General features: G+C 36.2%; 1 pseudogene; it reads left to right on the forward strand.

Annotated features, from left to right (window-relative positions):
* The first annotated feature begins 220 nt into the window (after positions 1 to 220).
* Positions 221 to 2,721, forward strand: LOC114106121 (DNA endonuclease RBBP8 pseudogene; annotated as a pseudogene).
* Positions 2,722 to 8,886: the final 6,165 nt, after the last annotated feature.

Consider the following 8,886-nt stretch of genomic DNA (forward strand, 5'->3'; position numbering starts at 1 on the left):
ATACAAATCAACATTCTCCAGAGGAATTTAACAGCTCCCCCGCCCAACGCCCAGCACTGACCAAAAAAGGAAAGAAAAGACAAAAAGAAAAAAAAAATTCTTAAGAGTTATCAACAGTCGTTAATGCAAAGAAGTTGCTAACTTCATACCTATATAATGTAACAGAAAATGACAGAAAACATTAAGCAAATGGAACTGTGGAACCTGTGAAGCTCTTAAGATGAACATCTCTGGAAGCAGTTGTGGATGCCCTAATTCCGCAGATCTATCCAATGACTTTAAGGAACTTTGGACAGAACTAAAAGAATGTCATGATAAAGAAGCACAGGTTTACAAGTAAAAGTAACTAAGCACAAAGACTAGAAGAATTCTTCACTAAAAATCCGCTGCTGAGAGAGCAACAGAAAGTCCTTCATGAAACCATTAAAGTTTTAGAAGATGGGTGAGTCTGGTACTTACTTGAGATGGAGGGCAGGATTATGTGAGCCAGTGCAGTAACTGAAGAACATATGCAGAAATAGCAGCAAGAATTTGAAAAATATTTGACAACAGAATCTTAAACTTATTACAGGATTCATGAATGAAAAGAATACTCTTCAGGAAGAAAATAAAAAGCTTTCTGAACAACTGCAGCAGAAAATCGAAAATGATCAATAGCATTAAAGCAACTGACCTTGAATGTGAGAAAAATGTTATTCCAGATTCACCAATGACAGTCTTTTTATTTCCTGTTATTAACCAGCTACAAAAAGGATAATCTCTATGTTCCATACATGGAAAAAAGCACAGAGTAAATTGGAGTACTGCATGTACACATGTGGAACGAGCAGTTATCCCACTGATAAATCATCTTTTAATTTGGCGACAGTTGTTGCTGAAACACTTGGATTTAGTGCTCAAGAAGACTCTGAATCTTAAAGTCCTCTGAGCCATCTATCTTGGTGATAAGCTCTACCACTGTTCAGAAGCAGATCACAAGAAACAGCCTTTTGAGGCATCTACAAGAAATAGTAAAGATAAGTTTAAGGTTTTCAGACTCAATGTCCATCTCCTGTATTTGGAGCTACTTCTAATGTGAAAAGTAGTTTATGTTTGAATACAAATATATATGCTTGTCTTTTAGACACTGGGGAAAGAATCATTGGAAAACAACCCTTTCAGCAACATTTCTATTTCTAAATCAGAGAAACCTACGCCAGATCTGAAGACAGTGCCCTTTGCACTGAACAAGGTCATCAGCCAGTCATCTTCTAATAGGTAGATACTTATAAATAAAAATATAAGTGAATCCATAGGTAAACAGAATAACACTGATCACATTAAAGATGATATTACTGATGCTCCTGAGATCCTTGGAAGGCAGAATATCCAAAAGGAAAAAAAAAAAAAAACTGAGGAAGAAAGTGAGCATGAAGTTAAGTTGCCCACAAGTCCTTTTTGATAAAGAAAATGCTTCTCCTTTTCCAGTGGATAGTCAGTTTTCTATGAATGAGGGCAACGTGATGAATACACCTCTGGATCTGTCTGATGGATTTCCAGCTACTCAGTGTCAAAAGAAAAAACCCAGCAAATGAGACCTTTAAAAACAGATTTAAGCAAGTGACTCTTTATGAGGCTTTTAAGCCCATTCCAAAAGACTCTTCCTCAGGCCACAAGGCCTTGGGTGGGAGCTGAATATTACCCAACGATTCCTCAGAGGAGCCCTAGTACTGCATCCTTCAATCCTTGAATCAATCCTCACCAGCCAACAAAACACCATTACAAATAAAAGAAGAAAATCCTGTCTTCAAAATCCCTAAGGCCACGTGAAAGTTTGGAGACAGAGAATCTCTTTGATGACATAAAGGATGCTGGTTCTCATGAGCCAATAAAAATTAAAACCCAGTCAGCCTAAGGAGCATATGAACTTGCATGAGTCCTTCATTAAATCCCTGTGGAATTGCTAAAACAAAGTCTGTGCAAAACAATCAAGATGTGTCCTTTGAAAATATAGAGTGGAGTAGAGATCCACAGTGGAGTATAGATCCAGGAGCAGACTTCTCTAGGTATAAAATGGATGTTTCTATAATAGATAAAGAATGGTAGTCAGTCAAGATTGGGAGAGACAGTGGACATGGACTGTACATTGGTCAGTGACACCATGCTTTAAAAAATGAAGCAGAGCAAAAAGGAGAAAAAAGTTCAAATGGAGAAAAAAATATGGATGGTAGCCTGGAAGATATGTTTGATCCGATGACACATGAGGAATACGAATCTTGTTTGGCAGATAATTTCTCCCAGATGGCAGATGTGGAGGAGGAATTGTCCGCTGCCACAGAGAAACCAAACACACATGGTGATAAACAGGATAAAATCCAGCAGAAAGCATTTGTGGAGCCATATTGTAAAGACCATCAGAGAGAGCCCAGCTTCCAAAATTCTCATCATATTGAGATAGTTCAGAAGAAAGAAGAGAGAAGAAATCTGCTTGGGCAGGCTCGTAAGGAATGTGAAACTTATTATGCAGATATGCAAGCAGAAGAGAGAGAAAAGAAGTGAGATTCCTGCTCAAGACACTGATCTCACTACATTCCACCCAGCACACCAGAGAATTTCTGGGAAGTTGGTTTTCCTTCCACACAGACTTGTATTAAGGAAGATCTTGATCTTTGCTCTTGCCCAAAAAGATGGTAGCCTCACCACGCAATGTTTTCTCCAAAAGGCAAAAAGCAGAAGACATAGATTTTGAAGTGAAAACAGAAAGATAGAGGACAGTTTTTCCCCTTTTAGTTATTTAAAGTTGATATTAAAAATTGATTTTTTTTATCTTTTGTAAATTGATTAATAAATCTTTTTTCCATTAAAAAATGTTTCTAAATGGAATTTACTTACCATACAACTATTTAAAATATGAATGAGTTTATATTTCTTATTTTTGCACCTTTAAAACAATAAGGTGCATTTTGCACTCTAACTTAAGAGTTTTTTGTTTACTTTATTTGGTTATTACAGTGTTGAAAATTAAAAAAAAAAAGATTTTTGAACTGAAATACACGGCAGGTGAAATTTAAAAAAAAAATTACTGAACAGGCTCAATATCAGGGTGGAGATCGCAGAGGAAAGAGTCATGAAACTTGAAGTTAGACTCACAGAAATTATCTAGTCTGAAAAGAATAGGGAAAATATGGAAAAAATGAACAGATGCTGAGGACCTGTGGGACAACAAATAGTCTAACATTTGTTTTACTGGTGTCCCAAAGAGAAAGAGGGTGCAGCAGAGAAAAAAGTATTTGAAGAAATAGTTGGCTGAAAAATTCCTACATTTTGTGCAAAAGAAAAACTTAGAAATTGAAGAAATTCAGAAAACCTCAAATAGGATAAATGAAAAAGAAAACTATACCCAATCCGATCATAAGCAAATTGCTGAAAGCCAATTATCTTGAAAGCAGCCAGAGAAAAGTAATATTTCTTATTCAGGGGAATAATTATTTGTTCAACTCTGGTTTTCTCATCAGAAGCTATAAAGACAAAAGACAGTCAAATAATATCTCTCAAGTACTGAAAGAAAAGAACTGTCAACCCAGAATTCTGTGTTTGGCAAGAAATATCCTTTGGGAATGAAGGCAAGATAAAGCCATTGTCAGAGATGACACTAACAGAATCATCCTGGTAGATCAGCTCTAAAATTTATAGGACAGGAAATTCCTCAGGATGTAGAAGGGAACACAGGCCATCAGAAGTGATAAAAGAGCAACAGAAATGTTAAATATTGGGGTAAATATGACTATTCTTCATTGAAGGCCTTTAAAATGTGTTTGGCTGTTGAAAGCAAAAATCATAACATAACTGGTGGAGTTGTTGCTGCCTGTAGATGTAATATACGTGGCATCCACAGCATTAAAGATCTGAGTGTTTACCTAGGGCTCTGTCTTAATTTCTGTATCAGGACATTATCTCTGATTTGTCTCTATTACCCATAGCAATGGAGCACCTGTGAAGAAGTTCAGAGAGTTGCAGAGAAAATAGTTACCTTGCACAACTCAGTTGTAACACAAGGAAATCAGAAAATTCATTGCCCACTTATTTTTCTTTTCTTTTTTTTAATTAGAAGTGTGCTATAGATATTTGTACAGATTTATTGTTTCTGGTTATTTTTAGAAGGACAGCACAGCTCAGGACTTCCAAAACATTTGATAGAGGTACTATATGATTCTTAATTGCCTCTCTCATACTGGTTTTGTGTTTTTTTCTCTCACTTCAAACTACCATTTGTGAACTGGGAAATGTGATCCACCTAGTGTTTGTAATTTAAGTAACTTTTATTAAATGACATTAAGTTTTGCTTTCTCCCTGATTTTGTTAAATGTCTTTACCAGTTTGAACACTACCCTGATCCCTACCCCTGGTGGAGGGCGTAGTTCATTCCCTGGGTAGGATACTCCTGCTTTGGATCCTTAAGTTTGGACTATGGCCCCCTAAAATTATTGAATATAGAATCTGTTCACCTCTCCAATGAGCTGCTGCTGATAGTAGCTAGGCACTCCTACTCTTGAGAATTTTTCCTCTACTTTTTCCTCAAATTTTTTTTTAAATATTTATTTTTTATTTTTTTAAGGTGGACACATATCTTTATTTTTTTTTAATCTTTATGTGGTGTTGAGGATTGAACCCAGTGCCTCGCGCATGCCAAGCGAGTGTGCTACCACTTGAGCCACATACCCAGCCCTCAAATTTCATACTCATCCTTCTCTCACAAAGGGATACAAAAGGAAGAATTCATTGGATTTTCCTTACTTACCTTCTTTCTCTGATACAGTCTTTTTTGAAAGCACAGGGGTGAAATTAGCACATTAAAGCTGTTCTTTTCCAAACTTGATGTCATGGCATTTGTCACTTTATCAGTCTGGTGTTGGTAGTTGTTTGCTGTTGTTGTTTTTGCTGGGTTTTTCTCCTCTTGCTTGGAGGCAGGGAGGATCACTTTGTGAAGGATCAGTAGAGGGATTATTATGACTTGGTTTTATTCTGCTGTCTGTACACAGAAGCCTGAGCATGAGATCAACTTTGGCCACAAAATTCTATATGCACTGATGAATGACTCCACATCCTGCATATTCATATTAAAAATATCAGGGTTAACATAAAAATTAAGAGTAGCTCCCACAAAGAGAAAGAGGGTGTCCTAAAGAGAAAGAGGGTGGAACAGAGAAAAAGCCAATCACCATGCCAACAAGGAAAATATCTATTAAAAATTCTTGCACAGATAAGACACTGAGTTTTTGTTTTTTGTTTTAAGTGAATGTAGCTTAATAGGAGAAGAAATAAGGAAAGGTTGAGGCTGCTGAGTTATGGAGACCAGGATAGAAAGCTTACATGTGGACAGGATATCACAAGATTTCTAAGACACAGCTTGTCGCCAAAACTGAGCTAAGAAGGAGGCTGTGAGGTGGGAGGGTGCCCCATGTAGTAAACTATTCCTCTCAGTTTTCAACCAGTGGCACTCATGTAGTTTGTGTTTAGCTATTATTAGTTGATGGTATAAAATATTACATTGCTGGGGGAAATTGCATATGAAAATTCTCAGCATAATGATATCTTTCCCCTATTCACCATTCTGGGTGAGCTAGCTTGGATTACTAAAAGACTTGAGACAGCAAAACATACTGTTCCTATTCATGCTCAGCTCCTAAGTTGATTTCAACAGGAACTCTATCTACTAGCTCATAAAAAATGGTTACATATCACATATTTTTAAAGTGGTCTTGTTAGATTTTTATAACACTAAAACAAGGAAAAACAATTAATAGTGGAAAAAAATAATGTAATAGCTTACTGACTATGCTTATATTACCATTGAATATGGAAAGACTAGAACTATACATGCCTTTGAAAAGAATTTTATAAACAACAATAAATAATTAATTGGAATATAATATGGTCAATAACAAAGATTTAGAATCAAATTCATTTTCTTGAAAAGATATTTAAGTACTATTCTATTTAAAGTATACATTATATACATATCTGTGTGTATACATGCACACTGAAATATTAACTACAGCTACCTTAATGTACTAGGATTGTAATTGATTTTTATTTTGTTTTTCTGTATTTCCTGTTTTCCTACAATAAAATTATATTATTCTTGATATAAGAGGAGAAGTTAGTATGAACACTCGTATCTGAAAATGCTGTAGCTCTCACAGTATTTTATAGCATAGAACAGCAAGCAATATAATATCAGAACCATAGGGAGCTAGTTTTAGAGTTTCTTCCGCTTCCACTTACTAGGTTGGTAGAGCTTGTGATGTGTGCACGTGGCATGAAATGTAGCTCTGGGGTCCTGAGGGGTTAGACCAACACGCACTTAAAGGTCTGTTGGGGTTCATCTGTGGCAACATCCTAAGCTTATCAACAAACTTCATTTTCAGAGGTCATCCATCTCTTACGGAAACACGATTTCCTTGGAGGCACATGCAGATGCAACACAATCCAGAGTCTTTATTGGGGGAAGGAAAGAGTGATTATAACCACAGGAAAGCAGGTTAACACTACATCATGAATCAAGCTACCCAAAATAAATAAAGTGCTCTCTTACACTTGCATATGTGGCCACATCATGGTGTAAGCCATCAAGGAACAGGGAAAAGTCTGTGGGCTCTCCGTTGTTTCTGAGACACAGAAAACAGGGCTTATTCCCCAAGGCTTGGGCACAGTTACAGTTCTTCATGTCAATAAAATCCACATAACCCTGGGCCAATGTCTTAACCCCTCTGGGTTTCTGATTTCCCAGTTGTAAAATGTTTGTGATGATTTCAATTGTTCTCCTCTGGCTCTGAAATTCTATTGTGTTATTTATAATATAAGGGAATTTAACTATTAATTGAACACCTCTGATGTGCAAGGTATTGTGTTAGATGTTTCAGAAGGTATAAAGTTGAGTAATATGTAGCCTCCCCCCTCAGAAAGCTTACAGTCTAATAGAGGAAGCAGGTATACAGATATGCAAATAACAAAGACAAAATAAAAGTTCCTCTAGAGGACCTACGCAAGACCCAAGAGCTGAAATCGTAACCTGAAAGTGTTCTCTTGTCTCTAGAGACAATTGTTTGGCCATATAGCTCTTGAACTATAAACTGATCCCTTTTGAAATTTCCCAACTAAAAAGCCAATAAAAATAGAATCTGTTTTGTGGTAAAAACTAATGAAATTTATTCCAGAAAAATAGAATAAAACCTCAGTAGTTCAAACTAAAGGAGGCAAGAATTGAAAATGAATGCAAAGTTAATTGTAGGATATGGGTATCACGTGACTTTAATAAACTCCAGTTTTACTTTTAAGTATTACAGAAACATTATGTGAAAATCTCCATAAAGTGCCTTTATAGAACATAAAATCAAAAGACCGTATATATCTAATCTGAACTTCTTAGTGCATGAGTTAGAAAACTCATACAAATGTGTTATATGAGGCTCTAAAGAGAGGGGTCATTTTAGAAGGAACCTAGATAGCTCAGTTGGGAGAGTGTTATACTGAAGAGAAGAGTTAGTTTAAATAATAAAGCATATATGTAAAGAAATATATGTAGAGAAATTTTAAATATATGTAAAGAAATTTTCATTAACTTGAAATTGGTTCAATGTACCTTGTTCTCCACTCTTCTCTCCATATCCTACAATCTCATTCTGTTAGTTTGAACTTCACACACACACACACACACACATACACACACACACACAAGATGACAAGATGTTTGGTAGCAAAAATAAGTTGTCATTTATCCATGGCCCTTTCCATTCATCCTGGCTCCAACCAGGCAAGTTTTTTTTTTCCTTAATGTTTAGACTTTATTATCAATATGAAACACACTTAAGGAAGAAGAAAGTCAACAAATAGTATGTCATATGTTTCCAGGACAGGGGCCCGAGCATCTACATTTGCAGGTAAGGTAATTGTCTATTGGATAGTACTTGAGATGTGCTGTCAAGGCCTCTTAATACCCAGATTCTCTTCCCTGCTAAACTGCTATGGCTAAATTACATTTTTTATGAATTTCATTTTTCTGGGATATAATTTTGTGTCACCGGATGTCATGTGTGAGAGATAATATACCAAGACTTTAAAAAGTTAAACTGTGTGAAATTCCTGCTTTTGTTGGCAAAAAAAATGCAATTTTATGTGGCTGAACCCATGCTTTGAAAGATTAACTTAGTAGATATTAATCATCATCTTAGTGAGCAGATAATAGGACTCAAAAGAGACGCAGAAAAGTTCTACTATGACAAAAATAAAGGGGTTAGAAACTTATGGGTAGAGCACTAGAAAAAGAAAAGGGGTGAAAGAAACAAACTTGGTTCACACTACGATTTCTTCAATGCCAGCTGCATTCAGAAGGGCAGAAGGAGGAAGAGACTTGATCTCTGTTTAGCAAGAAAAAAGCTTATGAAATACCTAGTAAGACATTCAAACCTATATAAAGTGGGCTGTTTTTTATATCATTTACTGTAATAATTCCAAAAAGAGAAAGATCACTCTAGGTAAGGCAAGAGTGTGTCGAGGTAGTACCTTCATCTGAGCTTTGAAGGATCTGAATAAGTAGCAGAAAGTATGCTCCACTCAAGGCAAATCTTAGCCCCCAAATGATGGTAGTTCCAATGTGGACAGAAAAAGGAACCCCCACCACCACACACATACACCAGCCTCAACACACCTTTACTCTTCTCTGTACTGTTCTCTGGCTTGGTGGAGCCTAACATTTCATCACATGGGATTAATTCGTGTGAAATAACTAATTATTTTTTCACCTTTGTAACAGGCTAGAAAGAGGAAAACCTCATACAAGACAGTTCCAGTAGTCCCCATCTCACGTTGAGTTCCATGTTCTTGAGCAAGAAAATCCAAGAGAATGAG

This window comes from Marmota flaviventris, chromosome 15 (assembly GCF_047511675.1).
Source record: "Marmota flaviventris isolate mMarFla1 chromosome 15, mMarFla1.hap1, whole genome shotgun sequence".
Taxonomy (NCBI): domain Eukaryota; kingdom Metazoa; phylum Chordata; class Mammalia; order Rodentia; family Sciuridae; genus Marmota; species Marmota flaviventris.